Source organism: Coturnix japonica, chromosome 3, assembly GCF_054131305.1.
Source record: "Coturnix japonica strain WE chromosome 3, WE-NBRP24, whole genome shotgun sequence".
Lineage (NCBI taxonomy): Eukaryota > Metazoa > Chordata > Aves > Galliformes > Phasianidae > Coturnix > Coturnix japonica.
Window position 1 is genome coordinate 68,893,079 of NC_140665.1, and position 24,539 is coordinate 68,917,617.

Sequence of the window (24,539 nt, forward strand, 5' to 3'; positions counted from 1 at the left end):
ACCCAGGCACTTTTCTTCTGGGAAAAGTGACACGTCTGTTGCAAAATGTGGAAGACTCAAATGAGGTCAGAATGATTTATAGCACTGAGCAACAGAAACTAAACTTGAAAGACCGTAATTATTTCTGCTGATAACTAGAGAAACTAATTTTGAAATGGGCACACAAGAATGTGGTGTGCTCTTAGATGCTGTCATCTTTACCAGTGACTCACTCAAATAAGCCTGAATTTTCAACTGTCACAACCACGAAGGTGCTTTTATTGAACACAGCAATCATTCTTCTTTAGAGTAATGAGAAACAAAACTAATTGGGTATGGCTTTAAAACCCTTTAAATATGCATATAGAATATTTACATGAGAGAGAGGCATACAGCACTGTAGATAGTCTACAACCTTGGCAATCACTCTACATGATTTTTTTTATTTTTTATACCTATATTTGAATTATGATTACAATATTTTTAAGCAAAAAAAAAAAAAAAAAAAAAAGTGATTTCTGGACTGTAGACTGCCATGCATAACTGAAGATCTATTAATTTAATGGCATTTCCAATGAGTCACAGAATCATAGAATTGCTCAGGTTGGAAAAGACCTTCAAGATCAAGTCCAACCACAACCTAACCATGCTACCCCAACTCTAACAACCTCTGCTGAATCATATCCCTGAGCACATCCAAATGGTTTTTCAACACATCCAGGGATGGTGACTCAACCACCTCCATGGGGAGCCCATTTGAGTGCTTAACCACACCTTCTGCGACTATGTTTTCCCTGACATGCAACCTAAACCTACCCTGGAGCAACTTGAGGCCGTTTACCCTGCACAGAACTGAACACAGTAGTCAAGGTGAGGCCTCACCAGTGCCTAGTACAGGGACAGGATTATTTCCCTAGTCCTGCTCACCACACCATTCCTGATACAAGCCAGGATGTCATTGGCCTTCTTGGACACCAGGGCACACTGCTGGCTCATATTCAGACAGAAGTCCATCAGTACACCAATGAATTTGAGTACTGATTATTTCTTTAATTTATATTTACTTCAATAAGAGCATAAAGAGCTTACATATATTTTTGAGATTCATAATATTCCTTTAAAAAAAAAATAATACATAGAGCATTTAAAGTTTAAAAGAAAAAGGCTGTAAATATCAGTAGCTAAATAAGCATGACTTAAAGAACAGCATTCCACAGCCACATGGTGGCAGAACTATGCTTCAGGATAACCTATACCTCCTAAAGGGTGACCAGAATTCAAGCAGTGTTTTTCCCTCTCAGAGTATATTGAAAATAGCATAAAATATTGTCTTTGTGTGCTTTCACTACTACTACTATTTCTGGTAGTAGTAGAGCAGAGGTGCAGCGCTGAGCTCTGCTCTGTGTGACAGTGACAGGGCCCGAGGGAACGGCATGGAGCTGTGTCAGGGGAGGGGGCAGATGGGGGTGAGGTGCAGGAGGCACAGGTGGACAAGGAACAGGATGCCTAGGGCAGTGTCACAACCCCGAGCTGACAGAGTTCAAGAAGTAATAATGCAGTCAGCCACAGAGTTTGAGTACTGGGTGGTCCTATGCAGAACCAGGAGCTGGATTCCATAATCCTTGTGGATCCCTACTAACTCTAAATATTTTGTAACTCTACTATAATTTTTGCTCTTCATAGGAGGTGATAGAAATAGTTTTGAATCCTCATCATGGACAGCTGAACCCAGATCAGTTATTAGCTGAGCGCTGTAGCAACTTTCAGATCTTTTGTTAAAAACGAAAGAAGTACATCACTTGTTTTCTGAAGTAAATTGCTGCCTCTGTTCATAAGAGCCCTGTGAATCTAGACACTTTGAAAGCAGTTAATTGCTTACTTCCAAAAGAGCGAGGCACACCTTTGACTTTCTGTATCAGCAATTTTAGACATCTTGTTTTTCTTTCATATACAGACAGATTCATCTGCAGCCTGCTGAGAACCCTCGTTCTTAAGCATCTGTCACCACCCAGATGTTGAACTGGGATTCTCAGCAGGCCTTGGAGGTTATGTGAAAACCTTTCCTGGAGGGAACCAAACAGCAGATGAACAGAAAATAAACTCATTTTAAAGTAAGAATAAGTCAAAATAAAGCAGTCATAATTATTTCCTTCTGTGCCACCAAATACAGCTTCTGGAAGAAAACAAAAAACAAACCTGCACCTGAAATGCTGAAATGAAGCTTTCATTTCAGACACAGAATCTCAAGATTACTGAGAAAAGCTTGAAAACAATGTAACAGGCATATTAATTATCCTGCAAAGTGTCTGAATGTATTTAATTACTGATGTCTGGGAACTGACTTCTAGTGTTTGAATGCTTCAGACTGGCAATACTGAGATTAAAAGCCATTGAATGATATAACAAATGAAGCTATTCATCAATGTCTCGATCTGGGAACAGAGACACACTGGTAAAAGGTGCCGACTGGCATAAAGTTGGCCTAAAGTACCCATCCATTCTTTCCAATGACCAAGTACAAGGATGGTGCAGATAGATCTGCACTGGATAATTAAATGATGCTTCATTTCTCCCTCTACCAAATGGCACACAAAAACTTGGATTTGAATCAGAGGATTTACAGGGGGGACAGACTGCTCTTCACCTTGCCAATGAACTGAGTAGCTCCGTTGTGCATGATCCAGAATCTTAAGCACAGCCTTAATGGTTTGTTTTGACTTTTTCTTTCCATCTTTGACAATAACAACTGAATGCAGCCAAGAAGGACTGAATGCAGGACTGCATCCAAATGACCAAAGTCACTGTAACCAAAATGCTGACTTCCAGGTTTGGCTGAGTTCCTTCACTTACATGGCAACACTACCTAATCAGAAGACATTTGTTTTTAAATCAGGAGAAGTCTCTTTTTAAAATATTTAAAAAACAATTAAAAAAAAAAACAACAACAAAGCAACACCAAAAGTCTGAAAGATCTCCACAGTCAAACTCTTAAATCAGGCATTGTTGCCAGTTGGTGAGCAGACAGAAACTGTTGCATCACCACTATGACCAGCCTTTCAAATGTAAGGAGTTGCATGTTGCAAAACAAATGCAAGTTTTTACCTCTGTGTTTATATGAACCTGAGATAGACAAACAAAGGCTCTTGCCACCTGTTTCCAATACAGCAAGAGTACAAAATGCAGATTAGCTAAAGTGAAAAGTTATTTGATCTCAACTTATTTATGAAATATCAAAATCCAATGCAAAAATATTGTTGGGACTTGAGTATTTCCTCTACTTACCATTATGCAAGCATTGCCTTTGAAGTCCACATCTCAGCCAGAACACAAAAGTCCTGAATCTGGGTTGGAATTTACCAATCTGAAAGTCTTCAAGCATCAGCAGCTCACTTGCATTCAACAAATATCAGAATGGTTTCTCAACACATCATCTGCACAAAACACTGTACTAACAATACCAGTCCCAATTTCTCTTCCTTCACTGTTCAAAGCTAAGAGGATACTTCCATGCAACACAGTCAATTTGCATATCCTAAAGATACTTACATATGGAAGGTTTCAACCCTTCCATAAAAAAGATTGTGGATTTTTTTTCCTACTACTGCAGTCACAAATGCATTTGATTTTACAGCTCTTGTTTTCCAGTTGGTTACAAGCAGAACCACACAAACAGTAAATTTCCTGTAAAGATCCCAGGACTGCTGAAGATACATTTCTGCTCTGTGGAGCTGATAGCCAAGAAAAAGCTGCAACTCCAGTCATGAGATTATTACCACCTTATCAGCTCCACTTTCAGTCTGAGCCTAATCCTTTACCTTTTCGTGTTGGAAACTTTCTATGGAGTACAAGTATGTTTGCATATATGCAGCCATTGTGAGTTATTAGCTATCACAATATTCAGACATTACTCAGTCACAACAGGTAAAGTAAAAAATAAAAACATAAAAAGTAAAAACCAAGTAAAAAGTGGAATAGTAATATGGAGTTCTGGCGTCACTTAACAACTAATTAACTACTACCTTAACAACAACAACCTCTCACTAATACACAAATTCATCCTTTGGCCGCACAATTGAAAATATTCTGCTAGTCTTATTAATGCCTACCCATCACCTGTTACAGTAATGTTGGACTGAAAGTAATGAAAGTCTGAAATATGCCAAGAACGAAAAGTAATATGGAAAATAATTTCAAAGGTGTAGGAAATCTCACTGATTTTAAATCCTCTGAGTTCTCCTCGTACCTAGATTCTGCTAGGAAAGGGGGTTTTTTGCTTCATCTCTCTGCTGCATTGTGAATGGTCAGTAACACTCTTAGAAACACACAGAGAAAAGTGTTACAGTATTCCTAGAAATTCCTTGGGGAGAGTCAGAAAACTCCTGGCAATGATAAATGCAATAATGCAGTACTTAGATTTTTTGCTCTTCTCTGAGTCCAGAGTTGGTTGAATTATTGCGCTGGCTTTGCTAAGATCTTCAGGAGAACACAAAGTGTTATCAATATTCATCCAAGGTTTGCAAACAAGGGGCTTCCATGTTTTCAAATAACTTGCTACTTTTCAGGCAGCATCTCTACTGCATTTGTAAGCCAGGGATAACAGCTCATCTTTTACTTGTTTTCACTTTCTCACAGAAGCAGTTTGTTATGATTGCTCTCTCCTACACAAAAGCTGGTCAGGACTCCCAAACACTCCTCTATTTATTTACGGCAAGCGACAGCAAAAACACTGGCTTACTCCAATTCATTGAAAAAAAAATCTGCTAATTCAAAACACAACCTTTAACAGCTACTAGCCTTACTACACAGAAGAACATCAAGCACCTAGAGTCCACACAGCTGTTAAGTCTGCATATATTATTTCCCAGGCAAAGCAGCCCGTTCCCGTTCTTTCTTGACAGAAGCAGAACAAGTCCAGCAGAAATAGTGGCTTCTGCACTTCCTTCTCTTGTCTGGCCTGGCTTAGAAACATGTGGACAATTATCTGAGAACAAATAGTGGGGTTTTTTTAGCTTTAGGGCTGGGTTCTATTGTTTTCTTCTTCAGATAAAAGGCTGCAAATTACAGCTCAAGATTTTCTTCAGTGCTTCCCCATCCCTCTCAATCTGATACACTTATTTGAAGAAAAGCCTCCATTTTAAGGAAGAAAATCCTATAGTGATCATCTCTAATCTTTATTAATCTTTGAGTAATAACTGGGATAAGAAATATAATTAGAAAAGAATCAAACAAATATTTAGACTTCTTTGACCTCATCCGTTCTAAGCAAAAGAAACACTGCCTGGAAGCCTGGTCCTTATTTCCCCTCCCAAAATTATGTTCAGTTATATTCAAACAACTCCCTTTCACCCTTCCTCTATCATTAGATCACTACAGCTATACCACCTATTATTAAAAAGAAAAAAATTCTGCTCCACCAGCTGTGCTATGTGAGGCAAAATACGTGAAAAGTTGAAGGCTTTTATCTTAAGCTGGCAGATTACAATTGACAAGGCTCAGCTGTTAAAGCGCGGTTGACCAATCTTTTGGTTTGCCTGGGCCACACTGAGTGAAAAGGAATTGTCTAGGGCTATGTCTACAAAGGCTGCTCCAAAAGTAATGCCTCCTAATTATTTCCACAGAAACTACAACAGATACAAAGAGCACAACACTCTTTGATAGAGCAAATTGTCAGCTACAAAACACTCTTTTTCAACACAGCCACCACCATTAGCCATACATTTTTAAGAGCAACAAACAAGAAGACTTGGAATAATCTGTACCAGAAGTGACCCACTGCTGTTGCAGTGCACCACCCACAGCCTCACTGTGCTCACATTCAGTGTTTGGTCTCCATAGCCATCAACATGTCTCAGTGGGTGCAATTTTTTCCACAAGGAGGAATTCAATTGCTCACCTTCGCCTCATATACACTTCCACATCAGACTCCATTTTGTCAGACTATCCCTCTGCTGCCATCTGTCACATGGCAACAACATGCAATGGAATATTGGTGAGAAGGTTCAACTTCTATGGCCATGCCACCAACATCCATCTCTGATATCATAGGCTGACATCATAAAATAAGAGGCTTTCCTTTCAGAGGAGTACTCATATATAATATATTTAACGTAAATAAGTAACAAAACCTATTTTAATTGTTAATGTTTTTAAATTAATACAGGAGAGTGACAAAAACATAAAACCATCGACCTTGTTTTTGTGAACTAACAATGTGTCAAGCTGGTTTGATGGCAGTAGTTGGAGTTCTTAGTAAGCTCTCAAGGTGAGCACCTTTCTGTGCTTAATCCTCAACACCAGACTGTGAAATAAGAGCTATTTCTCACTGGTAAGATAGGGCTTATGAAAGTCTGGTAAAGAGACTTGATCAGATTTTTCATTGCAGCTCCACACATACCATTTGAGAACTGGCAAGTATTCATGTCAATTGAAAACAGAGTTGCAAATTGCCAAAAAAATATCAATTCTTTGAAATCTTTCTCAAATTTCTTTACCAAAACTGAAAGCATGGCAGCATATTTCTTTTGCTTTTCACAAGACATTGTTTAGTGAATGTATCAAACTCCATAAACTTATTTGTCATAACTTGAGTTAGCACTGCACTTTGCCTTCCTCGTGCTCTGGTTTCAGCTCAGATGGGGCCAAATTGTATGCTAATGTTTGGTTGTTGCTCAGCAAAGGATTCATGCCTAGGGGTTGGGCCACTCAGCAGGACTGAGCTGACCCCATGATGGTATGGGGCAGGGGGCAGCCTCAGAAAAGGCTGGGCAGGGTTACATGCGGCCTACAGGTTGGATATGGCTGCATTACATCCTTAGTTATTCTCACTTACTCAACAGCACCACTAAATCAATATAAGCCTAGAGTACAAGAGTTATTTATAAACAAAAGACATGATAACTTCGAACAGTTTATCCAACAGCTTTACACCCCTTCAGAGGACATCCTTGAGGGCCCACTTAGGCTGGTGCAAGAGAACTGTGTGTATCAGATGGCTGGACTTGCCCACAGGAACATTTTACAGTTTGACTTATTTGCTGTAAATCTGCACTCCCATTTCTGTTTCTCCATTCATAGTCATGCTCCATAAGTATGCAAGCAATGAACACCCAGTTCTTACTTTTCCAGCAACTTTTAGGGTTTTTTTCTGTCTCTAACTGTGACCCTGTCAGAAAGATTCAAACCCTGGCACTAAAAGGAGACACATGAGATCTCACAGCTGCATTACATCATTTAATTTCCTATGCACTTTCCCACAAGCCAGTAGAGCATACATACTTGCATGCAAAACTCACCACAGACCACAAAAGATGTGGGTTGTGTTTTAATGTAACCTCACTGAAGGTGGGAAGCTCAGTACAGTAGGGACACAGCAAGCTTTCAGCATGCTCTGCAGTCCTGATGCACTAAGATTTTCCAGAAAAAAGCTCTGCTCCCTTCCTGTTTGTTTGTCAGGGCTCTCTGCTAATGGAGAAAAAGAATAAAAAGAAAGTTCAGCTAAGGAATATATCCCAGATGCTATTATCCCACTAAAGAAGCTCAGCTTCTAGCTTTTGAGATCTCGTTTGATCTCCACAGCTTGCAGTCACAGTACTTTTCCAGAAACATCACCTCAGTTTTGTTTTGTGTTTTTTGTTGTTGTGGGTTTTTTTTAATGCAACTAAAATAAAGGTCACTTTGACTGAAAGAAGGCTTTCAAAACCAAGTACAACGCAGAAAAGATGAGAAACAAACAAAAGGTGCATTCCCTCATGGATGGAGCCTCTGACTGTTTGTTACTGATTTAAAGATACCATTGTAAATCCTGAGCCAGATCAGGAAAAGATATAAATTCAAAACCACTCTCTACTTATAAATTTAGAAAATATATATGTATATTAAATATATATACACATATAAATTTAATTTTCACATATCTATATATATATTTTAATTGCTATCAGTTTTAGAGAACAGAATTAAAAAAAAAATAAAAATGGAAAGAATGCATTCCACATACCCCAATGACATCTTTCAACCATCAGTGTTTATCTGTTCTGTCTTGATTTACCAGGTAGAATTCCAGGTTAGCTTACAAAGGGCAATAGCCCTTTCTATGTACTTTATTTAACCTGAAGTGAACCCTGATGGAAAATGTTTCAGACATAATAAGGCCATAAGCTTGCTCATGTCCACTTCAGAATGCATTATTAATCTAAGCAATGTTGTTTTCACTTAACCAGCCAGGTTTTTTGGTAGGTCTTTTGTTTTGTTTGTTTGTTTTAAACCCATACAGGATATAAATCAAATCTTATCAGGACAGCAGAAATAGATCTCAGCCATTCTTAAATACAACACCTTCAAAGCAAAAGCCCCCTGTTGCCCAAAATACCAATGCTGAACATTTTTTGAAGCATATTCTCATTGAACAGTTAAAGGAAAAGGTATTCTGGAGGCATAAAATAGGTTTAAAAAAAAAATGAAGATAATAGGGTTCAGGCTATAGGGGGGTAGGGGAGAGGGAAGACATACACATTCTTAGGACACATCTTGAGTAAGCACAACACTCAGGAAGAAAAAACAACAGTAAATTAGGCTGTAACATCACATCTTTTACGCTGTCAAAAACTACCACTATAATATCATTCCTGACAGGAAAATAAAGACAGATGGTTGCAAAAAAGACATTCTGCAGAATAACCATAACTTCTAAGTACTGATGAATCAAAATATTTACAGTATTTGTCTCCCTATAAGGCTCATTCTCCTATAATTAAAGTTCTTCAACATCACTGCAGCATATTGCTACAGAAATTTTGGCAAAACACATTCTCAATTTACATAATCGTTCCGAGCAGTCACCTACTATGGAGAATCACACAGTTCCAAGTGTTATTGATGTTCTGAAAGCCTCTGATTTACTTTACTCATAACTTTATTTTCTTGCTTTCTCCCTACAAAGAGATCTCTGGCTGTTGATAACAAAGTAGAAAACTTTGTATTCACATTAAAGTGAAGGGAATTTGCATGCCATTCACTACCAGGACTTCTTTGAAATGACACCTTTCATTTCTCCAGCCATTTGAGAGAGATAGTTTGAAGAACAGGCAATGTAGGCACACATATGCAGACGCCAATACTTCCCGATCCCAGAGCTTGTCTGCCCTTTGAGTGACTTAGATATCTACTGACAGCATAGAGCATAGAAGATATTCCAGCTCATCTATCCTGAGCATAACAAACTTCTTCCCAGCAAGAAAGTCAAGCATGGCTGGTTCACAGAAAGTCTGGTAAGGGACATCAGCATCACAGCTTATCTACATCCAAGTTTTTCCGTAGCTGAAAGAGCAACTAAGATACAGATCTGATAAAAGCTTGATAAAGCATTCTTCTAGTTCCACTCCTGGCAAGGTAATTCAGCTGTCTACATAAAGCTCTCCCATGGGTGCTGAAGATCACAAGGACTATGGGCTAGAACAGGCTAACACCTGTCCCCACTATTTTGCAGCTCTTTCTCGCCTATATGAGACACTTCCCCTCTTACAAAAGCCAGGCTGATCCAGAGAGGTTGATCCAAGTGGGAACACCCTAGATCAGGAGTTTCTAAGCTCTCCTTTTCTATCCGTTCGAAGTCTCCACCATCACTGCCCATTTTCTTGTCCTGAAACTGCCTCCTGGTCTTTCTTTGAGTCCCTGGAACTTCTCCATAGATTCAGCAGGAATATCCCTCATGAGATTCTCTCTTAAACATTTCTATTCTCAAATTACAGACAAAAACCATTTTGAGCCCAAAATTTAATCAGAGGCAAATAGCATCCATAAGACAACATACTTCTTATTTAAAATACAAACAAACCATGAAAAGTATCTCCACCTCAAATATCAACATTTGATAGCATAAATTCTAAGTTCCCTATGAAATCAAGTTACTAAAAAGCTTGCATGGCCAAGAGCACACAACACACTGGCAGACGGCATACAGAAATGTTAGGTGGATGAGAAATATGAAGAATAATTTGTTATACTAAAAAGAAATAAAACGGACGACAACATGGCTACCACAGGTGAGCATAATGGCAGCGGGCGACATTCATGTTAGGTTAATTTCTTCTGGTAACACTGCCAACTGTTCTTACCTAAGCATTTAAATTAATGTCATATTTCACTTCATCCAATTCCAATTTCTCATTTATAATCATTTCCCTGTATTACTGTGGCCATTAAGTCAATCACACACTGCTCAGCAGAATCAATCAAAAACACCACAGCGGTGCTATGAATGTCATACGGAGTAGATTCCTTTCAGCTGTGTCATAGAAGTTATGTTTTAAACCAATATCTAATTCTTCAGGCAGAAGCAACACATTCTGAATCCAAAACACTGAGATAAAAAGAATTTTTAAAATGAACACTATATATTGTCCCGGGTCAAACCCTGCTCACCTAACCTTGCAATCACTCCGTGCAGAACAGGCCTATACCAGCCTAAATTCCCATCTGCTACAAATGTTTCAACTCAACTTTTCCAGAGGTAGTTCAGGAAAACTCTTCAGTTCACTGGTCCCCTCAATTACCAACCAAAAGATCGAAGAGAGGGAGAAAAACAAAAGAACACCAACCACACAAAAAGCCCACCCAACTCTTCTCTGATGTTGAGTCTTAGAATACGAATCTTGAGCCAAATTCTCTGTAGGGAATACACAGCCCTTTTAACAGGGATTGCCACAGCAAACACCATTGCTCACATCTTTACCAAGAAGACAGACTGAAGATCATAGCTCAGCTTTTGGATGCCTCTCTACTGCCTCCCTTTTAAGCATTACAAGCACTACATCCCCCACACCTGCCTAAATGTACATATTCTCCTAACACACTTATACAGGTTGCTTCAGTTGCTCACACACACAACAAACCCCAATGTCAAGGATATTTTTTCTTAATACTGTATCTAAAAAAAGAAAAAAGAAATCTTATGCTGGAGAGGTGTTAATTGCTGCGACTGCATTATTTTTAGTGACCTACTAAAGCAAGAGCTTATTATTCCACAACAGTCCCTCACAGTAACCGCACCTCGCTTAGTGCTTCATACATAACCACGGCGAAGTGCTGCACAGATTGTGTCAAATTACTCTCGTTCAGGACTGCAGACAAAAGATGAAAGGATTTCTCCCTACATGCTTCCAACATTAAGTAAAAATGTCTCTGTTCACTTGTGAACCTTGCTACATAGCAAGATCACGCTGCGTAGCTCTATATTGGGAGATTTTTAAGCAACTGTGGTAACCATATTATTTGTCCCATGTATCGCTCGACTTCTCCAAGTTGTAGTTAAATAATAAACTTTGGATGAAGACCTCTAGCAGGTGCTGAACACCTTGCGCCCCTGCCAACAGTCCCACCCAAGCAGATCAGCTACACCAATCCTTCACCCCACGTACTGCGCTTAGCACCGGCTCTACTTCTAACCTTTTAACGACTAAACGAGCGTTGCCATTACCCTTAATACAAGCAGGACTAACCCAACTTGCTTGGGGACGATACCGTCCAGCCTGCGAGTCTCATGTCAGCTCACAGCAGCCTTAGGCCGCCCTCCAGGCCGGGAGCGCTCGGCAGCGAAGTTCATCCCGCACCGAGCCGTCTGCAGCCCGCACCGCCGGAGGAAGCCGCGGTTTGGGGAAATTGCTCCGATGCGAAATTCGGCGCTGAGCACCGAGCCTTTCCCCGCTCCGACCGACTTATTTAACCACTTCAGGAGCACCTTGGAAGCTGTTGGGACTACAGGTTTAATCTTCCAGAAGCGCAAGAGCTGATAAAGAGCAGAGCTCCCTCTCCAGCGGGGAGACCTGGTGTATTTAAACACCGGCGAGCAGCTTCAGCTTGATTTCGCCGGCCTCAAGCCCAGACGGCGACAGAAGGCAGCAGATGTGGGCGGGCGCCCGCTGGAGCCCCGCTTTCAGCAGCTACCGCCGCCAAGCCACCTGCGCGGCCACAGCCAGAGCTCCAGTCCCGCAGCCCGGCTCGGCCCGGAGACCGGAGCCACCCCCTCCCGGCCCCGCTTCACGCCCCCCGGCCGCGTCCTCCCGATCCGGGGCCGTCCCCCGGCTGCTGCCCGGGTCGGCGCCGCCGCTCGGACCGTCTCCGTAGCAACGACGAAACGCGGCCCCCCCCCCCGCACTCCCCCGACCCCCGGCAGCTCCGGCGAGGGCTCCCCCTGCCCGCCGCCGCCTCGGTCCGGCACGGCGCTGACCGCGGCTCACCTCGGGGCAGGTGCCCGCAGCCCGCTCCGCCTGCCGAGCCGCAGGGACGAGCGCCCGCACCGCAGAACCGCCGGCCCAGCTGTGCGGCTGTGGCGGAGCGGGAGGAGCCGAGCAGCCTCCCCTCCTCTCCCCGCTCCGCCCAGTGCGCAGCGGCGGCCCCGGAGTCCCCGCAGAGCCCGTCGCGGCTGGGCCGCACCTGCCGGGGAGGGTAATGAGCTGCAGGGCGCAGCGGTCGGGCTTGTGCCCCGTCGTTGCTTTCGTCGGTGCTCCTGTCCCGGCTCTCATACCGCACTCCGTCCCAGAGCCCTCCGGCACTCAGGGCCCGCTGAGGCCGTCCTCCTGCAGGGCAGCGGGGAGGAGGCCCGAGCCGGCTTGGGAAATAACTCGCTATCTGGAGTAGAGCCCTGAGCGTGCATCTCGCGATCGTGGGGCCGGGGCAAGAGGGATTTTAAGACCAGAAATAATATTGGTACTCCCAGGAGGGGAGTAAACTCTTCGAAAAGGCTGATAATAGCAGGACTAGGGGAAATGGTTTTAAGTTAAAAGAAGGAAGATTTAGGTTGGATGTTAGGGGGAAGTTCTTTACTAGGAGAGTGGTTAGCCCCTGGAACAGGCTGCCCAGGGAGGTTGTGGATGCCCCATCCTTGGAGGTGTTCAAGACCAGGTTGGACGGGGCTCTGAGCAAACTGATCTAGTAAAGGTGTATGTTTGGTGGCCCTGCCAGGCAGGGGGGTTGGAACTACATGATCCTTGAGGTCCCTTCCAACCCGGGTCATTCTGTGATTCTGTGATTCTGTGTGTGTGCAAAGCCGGGGCCCAGTGTTCAGTTCAGGATGGTGAAGCATTGGTGCGCTTTACAGATGGGGCACGGTATTAGGCTCTGCGGTGAGGCTCAGTTACAACCTCACCTCCGGACACTGACGAGCTGGGAGCCTCTGCCCTCCAACTGGTCTCATGTTTGTGAAGAACATTCAGCTGCACACTAGAAATTAGGAAAAAAAGGAAAGTAAAAAAATCAAACAGAAGTCTATTGATTAGAGTGCCACTCGTACCATTTAGCAAGACTGAACATCTCTTATACTGTTGCAAGAGTTGCTTTGAGCAGATTTCATATCCTGCAACTGTTTTTCTTTAGGAGCCAGTTTTTGTTTTCTGATCTATGCTCTAAACAGAAAACCAACAGATTCCCAAATTCTCCATCTCCATTGCTCTTTCACATTACACTTTATGTGCATGTCATATCACAGGATCCCAAACCTCTTCTAGCTAACAGTGCCCAAACCACTTTTGGCCTTTAGCTAAGCCTATTGGCAGATGAATGGTTCCTCTTTAAGGGTCCATTTAAGGAGGCTGAAATACCACAGTCCCCAGTCTGCACAGCAGACAATGAAAATTCAAAGGTCAGTTCAGAGAATGAACAGATGTACATTTTGCCCTTTGTGCAATAATGCAAAGCTTCTCTGAGCTTCAAGCAGATTGGTATTGATGCAATGTAATACTAAGTGTTTGTTTTTCAGAGCAGGGTCATAAGGACAGAGACGCTGCTTCTTATCTGGGCCAGTGAACTTGTGTGCAACACAAAACTGTTGTTTAAACATTACTTTTGTTCCAGGGCTAATTTGAGCCTTGCCATCTTAGCCATGTTCACAACTTGCTTCACTGTGCAGTGCAGACATGACAAGGTAAATGAAGCGCAGTCTCCCTATACTCAGAAATTTCTTACACATCTAAAACAACATCACAGAGTAAGGCCTTGCCACTTGGTAGTGAAACTTAGTTGTAGAGGTTGACTGAGGAGCATACATGAGGAACAGCATTAAATACCAGTATTTGGCATTGGATATTTTGTTCTACATTAAGCTGTAGTAGGTGTGGTTTAGAACTCTCACATCTCATGAGCAGATCTTATAGTAGATTTTATTACACGCATATCAATAATACAAACAGTCTTTTTGTGTTCAAAGACAGTTGATATATTGCTGGTGCTGAAATGAGCTAATTGGCAGTTTTAAAAGCCGTGTCATCTGTGAGAGCTATAAACCAAGACTCTACAATGACCTTAAATAAAGAAAGAATATGTCATGTTGCTGCCAGCCATGTTCAGGAGCTCCACATCCATGCTCTCATTTAGAAGCCTGATGTGAATGGCTGCTAAAAAAAGAATCTCCTTATTGATGCCCAGTATGTACTCACTAAAAGCAAGTCAGTAAGTAAGAACTTATTCAAAGAGTGGAATTGCTCTGTGGCTGTCAGAAGCTGGGAGCTAGACAGCAAGCAATTCTGTGTAACAGAGAAATGGAATGGATTTATGGATTATATCCTTCTCTCAAGACCAATAGTGAATTGCAGCTTATGGCATCTCCAAAGTGCATGACAGTTAGAAAAAATATCCATAATATATAGACTTGTTGTGCTTTTTTATGCTTCATATATATTTAAGCTTATATTGCTGGAAGTATACTCTCTTAGACATTTTTTTATGTCTGACTCTAGAGATTGGCATCAGTGTAATTTCTTTATCGCTGCAACATATGGTAGACTTCCCTGCTGCCAAAACATGGACATGTTTCAGCCTCAGGATACAGCTGGGTAGAACTTAAAACTGAGGCTGTTTTCAAACATAGACCCAGAATGTTATTTTACTCCCTCTGACACCATAAAGAAGAAGTAAATTCAAAACTCTATCTCCGCATTGTCACTGGAAACTCTATGAACACCACAGTGCCTAATGGCACCAGTTGGTAGCAGAGGAAAACAAATTTTACTCAGCTGTATATTTTACTTTTTGGTTAACAGCTAAAATGACAAACAGTAACTACTGACTCAGGATCGTGTATCACTCAGCTGTCTTGTCTACATTGACGAGTTCTTCAGATCCCAGCATGGATTTGAAAGATTCTGAGTCTTACTGTGGTTTGTGGCGAGTTTCCCACAAAACCACAAATTATGGGAATCTCAGTTCTTATGCAGTAAATGATTGTGTAAAATGTATGTTCTCAAAGGCTACTTACAATTCATCAGCACTTAAGTTAACATTATTGTTAAATGTCTCCTCCTGATTTGCAAAGCTGAATGTAATCCATACTGGTATGTATGTATTCTCCAACTTTGCAGCTAGAGTTAGAGAAAACACCTGGATTTCTGCTCATTGGGTAGAGCTGGCATGCATCAGTTGCATGATAGTATCTGCTTAAAAGAAGTCCAGTGGGCAGAAGTAAAACAGGTGAGAGAATAACTACTCATTTCTCAATATCAGATATATAAATACTATATATATAGTATTATATACTATATTATAGTATATAAGTAATAAAATAGTTAGATACAACATTGGTGGCTACTGATTTAACCTGGTTCTTTCTTTTGGAACAGGGGTCATTCCTTTCAGGAAGAAGGAGGTAGCTGTTGGGCAGTAGGGTACAAAGGTTCTGTTTGGAACCTTGCAATACTTCCCCTGCTATGTGGATTCAGAATACTCTCCTGGATGCAACACTTAACATTTACAGAAAGGAGAATGGAAGGAAAGGACAAGAAACTAACAAAAGCCATCTGAGCAACCTACATAGTACTGTTGACAGGTAAATTGCTGGCCACTGAAAATTAGCTGCTGCTTTTTGTTGTTGTTCCTCAGTCTCACTTCTCTGGATTCCCGCTACTCCCTGAGAAAAGATTGGCATGGCTCAGGCTGAGCCTGCCTTCAACAGAGTCATTCTCTGCTTCTCAGCACTTGAAATCAAAATAGTCTGGCATGTTAAATGTGACAATCCACAGTTTTTGTTTCTGTGAAGTGGGAGGTGTATTTTCAACATCAAGCAGGCATATTTCATTGCTAGTGCTCTGAAACTGTAGTTGCTTCATTTAGTGTATGGCTGCTACAACAGTGGCTGGAGGCTCTGCTTTCTGAGGAATACCACGACCAGGGCAAAAGAATCACAGGATGCCTGGCAAAGGCAGAATGGGGGTAGAGCCTAGGGGAAAATTCTCTGGAAAAAGAGAGAATCATAAGCCATGGCAGGAAGAGCTAGGTAGATTCCCCAGATAATTATAGATGTAGAAGTGATACAGCTACCAGTGATATGAGGTCTCATCTAATCCATGTATCTCAGGGTTTGAATTGAGACCACCGCACTTTGCCAGCTTCTCCCACATTTGTGTACCGGAAACAGGAGAAAATCTAGTTACCACAGTCACTTTATAGAGTACGTGTCCATTCACAGTGGCACTTGTGCAGCCTGGAAACCTTTGTCTGTAGGCCTATATTTTTCATGTGCGTGGCTGGTGCTGTTGCATCATGGGGAGAAGAGCTTCTGTTCTCACGTGGGAGGCAGAACCGTGGCTCTGCCAGGTCAGTGGATTCTCCTTAAGTCAACAAACAGTTGAACAATTTTTAGCAGATATGATGTCCAGAACACAATATGCCCTCTTTGCATCACTACAAATAAAATAATCAACAAACAAAAATGAAAATCTCAGAAACCCACAAAACAACCTTGAATAGAGTATTTGATGGATTCATGGAGGAACAGTTGACAACTATCTGGAATTCAGAAGGCTGGGGAGTTAATTATGAACAGACACTTGCACATACGGCATTAATCACTGAAATTAGAACAGAGAGGATTCTCCTGAAGTCAACAAACAATGGCAAATGCCATAATATGGAGAAGCAATGTCTTGTTTCAGGTCGTGTGAATCCTTTGTTACAGATGGTTTATGGCCTTTCACAACCGTGCCTATATTTGTCGCCATGTAAAGAAGTTTGTTCTTACCTCTAGAGTTCCATAAAATTGGACATACAGAAACTGTGAGGATGAGACTAGGAACCATCAGTGTGTTAAAGCAGAAAGGCAGCATGACTTCTGAGTAACCTGAAATAGAAAATGCAGCTTGTAGTCCTGTGACACTTCTTTATAAGATTCATGATTTTATGCGATTAAGAAAGAAATGAAATGTGACCTGAATAAGATGCAGATAAGTCTGAGTCTCAATTTAAACCTAAAATCTTTTGCTGACATAGATAACTTGATTTGGATTTAAAAAAAAGCCACCACAACTATTATGGTAATGTTCAATAAAGGTTAATACATTGCAATTATACCCAAGGCAAAAAAAAAGCTACTTTATTGGCATAATTCATTCTGCTGTGCATGGATAAATGTCAAGGCCAATATCACAGTGTATAGATGTGCTGTTATATCCAGGCTAACCTGACCAAACTTGCACAGAAACAGAGAAGTGTTTACACAAGCACTAACAGCATCTGAATGGGGCTGCAGTTTACTGTCAGTATGCAGCACTATGGACAGAAAGGGATAGTAAAGACTCATCTGTATGGATTTGGACTGTATGCTGACTGACCAGAGGGCCAAAGAATTCTCCTTGACCTGTTTTATTTGGTAACATAGATACTCCTTTATAAGCTGTTCCATGTTTTCAAACAGAAAAGGAAGAAAGGAAAGGAAGGAAAGGAAGGAAAGGAAGGGAGGGAGGGAAGGGAGGAAAGGAAGGAAGGGAAGAAAGGAAAGGAAGGGAAGGAATGGAGGAAAGGGAGGAAAGGGGGGAAAGGGAAGAAAGGAAGGAAGGAAAGGAAGAAAGGAAGGAAAGGAAGGAAAAGTGAGAGGTTTTCTGAAAGAAAGTGGTCTTTCTCTGAAAGAATGGTCAGGCAGTGGAATGGGCTGCCCAGGGAGGTGGTAGAGTCACTGACCCTGGAGGGGTTCGAGGAACATTTGGACATTGTGTTGAGGGACGTGGTTTAGTGATAACTATTGGTGATGGGTGGATGCTTGGACTGGATGATCTTGTAGGTCTTTTCCAACGTTGGTGATTCTGTCCAGGCACCAGTGAGTTAGCTGGTGTGCCATGTGGTCAGGTGAGCATGATGTTCAAGCAAGACATGGGTGCTACTAGCAAAAGCAAGGTTCTCTAGAGGCAGCACTCTGTTATACCACAGCTTTAAACTGCACTGTTAAGCACAGAAAAAGTTGTTTGGAAGTAGTTTCAGAATAATGGATTCCACACTGGTAATAAGACATGCTGTGCACTTATTTCTGCTCAGGCAGAGAGCAAGTTGTAATAACATACAATACTATAACAGTAAGAATGCATCTAATTTTGTAGAGATGTGCTTCTGATCTATGAAAAGGTCTAAATCCTATTGAAGGTTAGTGAGTTATAACCTGCTTCCATTCTAGGTACAGTTAAATACCCATCCCTCACCCCCACCCCCACCCCACCACCCCCATTTTTTTTCCTCTAGGAAAAATAAACAAACAAAAATAAAACTTCTTTTTTTAACCTGAAGACATTGTCCAAATGACCCATCAGAACAGGAATGGAGTGGAAATAGAACAATCTGGTCTGAATCCAGAAGGACTGGGATGTTGCTCTGTGCATCTGAGGGAAATAGACAAAAAGCAGCAAGGAAGGAGGCATTCTATGGAATTTCTTATAGGAGACATTTGGTTTGTGGCAGCAGGGGCTATGGATGACAACAGGCCCTCTTTTCCATACAAGCAACAAGAGCATATGATTGTTTGCATACGTCTGTGCATGTCTGTAAATGATGTCCACTGGGAGCCTGAAACTGTGAGCCTGGAAACTATCTCCTGTCTCCTGCTGCATTTAGAAAAATAGAGTTGTATATATACTGCTTGAAAGGCACAGAGCGCAAGTGAACAAGCCATCATCTGGTTCTCCCAGTGGAAGCAATCTGCAGCATCTCAACTGCTGGCTAAGGCTAGCACAAGAACCAGCCCTGTTGCCATTCAGCTCCCAGTCTCCAGGAGCAATAAAGAAAACACAGAAGTGATCCTCTCTGGCAAACACAAATCATTCATTAATAAAATGCTAAACTGCAAAAAGCAGTAACATCCAAACTCCTTTGAATGTTACAGGTAAATAAGGAACACACATTCAGTTTTTCTCCATTTTTTGTAACAGCTTTATTTACATTTCAGCCTTGTGTATATTTTTTTACTCTCAATACTTTCAATTTATTACTTCAGTTAAAAGAAACCAACAACACCATACTCATGGCTTAGAAAGACAGAACACATTTGAAAACAATATTGAATTTTAGCAGGAAGTGCCACTACTGTTTTTGAAAACTACAGCATTACTTTCTACTCCGCTTTCTAACCAGAACTTGGTGCTAAAAGTTGATGTGCTGGAACAGGTTGCCCTGTGAAACTGTGGATGCCCCATCCCTGGAGGTGTTCAAGACCACGTTAGATGAAGCCCTGGACAACTGAACTTAGTGCTTGATTTAGTGGCTGGCAACCTTGTCTGTGACAGGGGGCTGGAACTACGTGAATTTTGAGGTCCCGTTACAACCCAAGCCATTCTATGATTTTATGATATGATTGGAGATCCTAAAACACATGTAAAGCAACAGACCAGCAATTTGGTATCTGCAACAATCTAACCTACTTAAGCTTTGTATTACGAGAATATTCAATGCAAAATATGCAGTTATCTGCTTGTGGAGATCTCTGGTATTCCACATTTAAGCACTGGTAGGAATAGAGAGCACAAACTTTTTTACATCTCTCCCCATGCCCAGAGAGGAAGTGGAACACATTCACAGAGGGTAAGAAAAAGAATAAAATACCGTACCATAGTGCAATTAACCATTTCATGATCACCCACTTTTTCCAAACAGATTAAGTTATTAAAGCACAAATAAGTTTTCATGCTTCCTCTGATGTCAGAATAGAAGTTAAAAGACTGCAGGAGCAGTTTGAAGAAACCTAGAAATCTAAGTTCATGTGGGCATGTGAGGTGGAATTTACAGCTGGTGCAAGGAGGAAACTGCCACTAAATGCCCTTCAGGGATCTTTCCCAGAGTCTTGGGAGGAATTTATTCCAGGATGAAGCTGGCCCCTGTCACAAACTGTTAGAGAAAAGTTTAAATCCAATAGAATTCTTGAGCTACTGCTCAAGAATGTGGGTTTTGCATTATCTTATACATGTAGGAAAGGGTGGTAAATTTGTTTTGATCCTGACAATATTTTAGATAAAGAAATCTGCCTTAAAGAAGTCTCTGTAAATTCACAAGTGTGCAACAAGTTATAACACTGGAGCCTTGAAGGTTATTCATGCCCTCATTATATAGTCTAAAAATGAACTTTTAGTATATATAGTACTTCTTTAAATAACTTGGGACCTCTTTAAATGGTCTATATTGGAAGCCCCCAGAGCAACCTGACACATATTTAGACACTGTAGCTTTTATATATAGATTGTAAGTGGAATTTTTCAGAATTCTTCTGAGCCCCACATGCCTCCTTCAGATTTTTGATGCTACGGAAAGAAGAAACACACAAAGGTCTCACTCTAACTTCAGCAATGGATTTCAGTTAAATTCTAATGGTGCTGGCCACATGTTATCTCTGAACTGTATTCTTGTGTATTCTCTACCAACACAATTCATATATAGAATCATAGAATAACCCAGGTTGGAAAAGACCTTGAAGATCATCAAGTCCAACCGCAGCCTAACCAGTACCCTAACTCTAAAAACCCTCCACTAAATCATATCCCTGGGCACCACATCCAAACCGCTCTTAAACACAACCAGGGATGGCGATTCAACCACCTCCCTGGGGAGCCTATTCCAGTACCTAACTATACTTTCTGTAAAGAAGTTCTTCCTAATATCCAACCTAAACTTGCCCTGGCGCAACTTGAGGCCATAATGTGTCACATATGTCTACTTTCAGGGAAATAGTAACACATATAAATGAAAAGGAGAAAGCTCAGAAGCTGTAAGGGAGATCTACTTGAAAACCTGTAAGGCTAATTTTTTGCTCATATGGTATAATGTATAGGAATACTACAAAATCAATTAAAACAATACAGCTTATTTGTCTCAACTGTTTCTTCTTTAATAGACTAATCAGTCAAACCTCAGACATTTTTCATTCATGTTAGAGAGCACTGCTGCATCAGCTGTAGAGCAAATGTTTTGTAGTGGGTATTAGTGCTGTTACAGCTGGAAAATTTCTGCAATATGTTGCAATAACCAATGTTGCTCAATTCTTAAGCAAAAAAAATAATAAATAAATAAATATCATCCTTTATGGTAAATGAATCAAGTGGAGAATAGTCAGGGAAAAGTCAATTTTTCCCTGACCATCAATACGAGTACATGTAGTCTCAGTGTCTCTGATAATGACTTGCACAAGATGTTTCAGAGGAAGATGCAGAACAAACAAACCAGCCCATACAGCAGATAACAGCAGATAGCAATGGGAATCTTTCCTCACAAGGATTTTCTTCCTCAGCCTCATTGGATCACACCCTAAGCCTGAATTTCTGATCTGTTCCAAATACGTTTTTGTCTACAGCCTTGGACTCCTTACCATTCCTTTCATTCTTACTTATCCTGTCTTCTATCACTGTTACTGAAGTCGGTGGGGGTTTATGTATTAGTTTCTATGAGTTCAAGGTAGCTTCTAAACAGCTTATTACATGCCATATGGTGGCAAATGGATATAATGACAAATTTAAGACCAGTGTTTGGATTTGAATCAGCAAAAGTGAATTTTTGAATCCTAATGGTGGCTGCATATCTTAGAAAAGTTATATGATGGTTTGACACTTGTTTCATGAACTAAACACTATGTTAATATGACGTATTTCCCAAATCATGCACTCACTTTCTGGCAATATAACATTACACATTCTGCTTTATTTCAAGGTTTGAACATGAAGGTTTTAGGTTGTGACCCTATGGCCATACTTTCTTTCCTCTGCAGTACCTTTTTATCTTTCTCTAACAAAAACTACTTCTACCATTAATGTGGATACACTTGCTCCTTGTAAAGAAAAGGGCTTAGAAGTATAGAAATGGCTGGTGGAAGCAGAGACAGAAAATACTTTAGGGATTTTAAAGAATGGATTACTGTTTAGCAAATACTAAGATGGAGGGCATTGCACTGTTTTTTGGTTGATTTTTTTTTTTCAATGTGCTTCTAGTTTAAGATAGCTACATATCCTTGGTTTTTACCAGTTGATTTACAGTAGATCTTTATAAAACGAGCTTCATCAGAAAAGGTGGATTTAGCATATGGAACTGAACCCTGTGAAGAAGAATGGAGACAGTGCTAGTGTAAGTCTCAGTATATAACATGACAAAACACACATCTCACTGCTACAAACAAATCCCACTACAAGCATGCTTCATTCTGAAATATGCTGTTTCCTCCTCTGCATTTCCAAGTCCAAGTAACCTCTTAATTACAAGCATAATGATTAGATAGGAAAATTACGAAGGATGACATCAGGTATACAAAGCCAATCAGTCAGGAGAACATAAATGTAACATCTTGGAAATCAAAGTTATTTGACAAGAAACTAGTAACCTGTCTGGGCTGCTGTGTGAGCCTGTAAACGTGGGCTTTCTACATTGTTCATAAGTTTCATCCAAACAAGGATAGGAAAAACTCCTTTAAAGAAAGCACTGCAGCCATCTAGCCTTAAGAAGATGCAAGCGTTTGGTTGCTCCCTGATCACAGCGTGGGATTAAGGAAGAATCTCCTATTGATTCATAGGTATTTCAGGACCCAGTAACAGATGGATTAGTTGAAGCCAAAAACATGTAAGCAAACTGAATTCATAACCCATCAACCAGAAATTACTTAAAGGCAACAAACGTCCATCTTTCTTGAGTTCATCTTTACAAAGTTGCAGGATGTTTTTCCTTGGCTCATAACCACGTCTTGCTAATGCTGTGTTCTCTAGTTCTTCCTAATGCTGAGATAAGGAACAAATGGATCAATGCTCTCATTGTATTTACTGGGAAACCAACAATCAGGAGAGATGACTGAATTCCCTGAATCCAAATTGTACATGAATTTGCCAGAGCATCCCTCTATATTGCTCTAAGTTATGAACAATCAGTAACAAAAATAAGAGGAAAAAATAACCAAACAGCAGTGTAAATCATAGAAAAAATGGACAGAGTCAAATAGGACGGTATACTACGAAGGAATTCTAGTTGTTCCCTGCTTTAGCCTCTGGACATTCTCAGCTTGTAAATCACACGTCAGATCTCACCTGTACTTCTTTCAAAGATTCTCAAGTTTGGCTTTACTAGAAACAAATAATAATCTTATTTCACTAAGATTACCTGTCAATCTGGACTACTACCATGTGTACTAAAGAAAGGACAGAAACCTTGATACTATCTCACAGTAAAGTTAATGCCAGATATTCCTATTGTCCCTTATCTAAAGGGAATTTGAAATAGATCCATTAGACTTTTGATTCTAGTGAACTATTTAATCTAATTTTGGATAAATGTCCCATCCAGCTGCAAATGTGATTGGAAATGGAAACAAGAAAACATGACACAAAAGGAAAATTAGGACAAAAATCTGAGAGAAAGGGTTTAAAGAATGGTTTAAAATATGCTTTATTTTCCAGATGCACAATAGTTTTAGTTAGTTCTTGCTTTGACATGTAAAGATGTCAAAAAGAGATCTAGTACAGCAAGCAGTCCATGGCACACATGGCAAATTGTGCTGCCCGGGGAGGTGGTGGAGTCTCCTTCTCTGGAGATATTCAAGACCCGACTGGACGCCTACCTGTGTGACGTGGTGCAGGGAGCCTGCTTTGGCAGGGGGGTTGGACTCGATGATCCCTAGAGGTCCCTTCCAACCCCTACAATTCTGTGATTCTGTGAAATTCCTCTGTTTTTCTCCGCTATGTTTGATGCTGTCCATTGTTGAGAACAGGCTCCTAGTACAAAGGAACACAGTTTGGTGGCCTGCGTTGTTCCCCATGGGCTGTTTTGCTAAAAAGAGATACTTGGGGACTGACTTACTCCTTTTGTTATTTTTAAATTCCCTGGGAAAAACGCAGGCTCTCAGTTCAGGAAAACGCGTAACATAGAAACTGAATACAGAAAATTTTGGTGCTTTCAGAAACTACACATTTGATATTTTAATAATCACACTTTTGCAGATACATTACATAGAAAGAAATTTCAGGCTCTTGATTTCTGATACTTGCTTTCAACATAGTAACACTGGTAAAAATAACAAATGACTAAAAAGTAGCGTTGTTTAATCCCAATTTTTCTGCCTGCTCTATTATAAATGAAAGATTCTCCAGGATAAAAGTCTTGTACTTCTGATCCTTTCTTATATATAAAAAAGAACAGCCTTGTGCCATCCTCAGTGATAGCAAGTGACAGGCAGAGAATGACATCACACTTTATTTTTAACCGCCTGCCTTCTGCTGAATTTATTTTGCTGTCAAATATTACAACAGCGTTAGTCACATCCAGGCTTTACAGAAACAGACTCGTTTGCTGCGTTTGTC

General features: G+C 40.9%; 1 protein-coding gene across 5 annotated transcripts in view; it reads right to left on the reverse strand.

The window, feature by feature from the left end:
• Positions 1-12,339, reverse strand: part of KLHL32 (kelch like family member 32) — a 103,225-nt gene extending 90,886 nt beyond the window's left edge. For 2 of the 5 annotated variants that reach the window (XM_032443448.2, XM_015858869.3), the window contains exon 1: positions 12,213-12,339. The gene's annotated coding sequence lies outside the window, so the exon portion shown is untranslated. Of the gene's footprint in view, positions 1-3,261; positions 3,338-11,474; positions 11,990-12,212 lie in introns of those variants that run through there. The other 3 variants (XM_085541891.1, XM_015858870.3, XM_032443447.2) reach the window with 3 other exon arrangements.
• Positions 12,340-24,539: the final 12,200 nt, after the last annotated feature.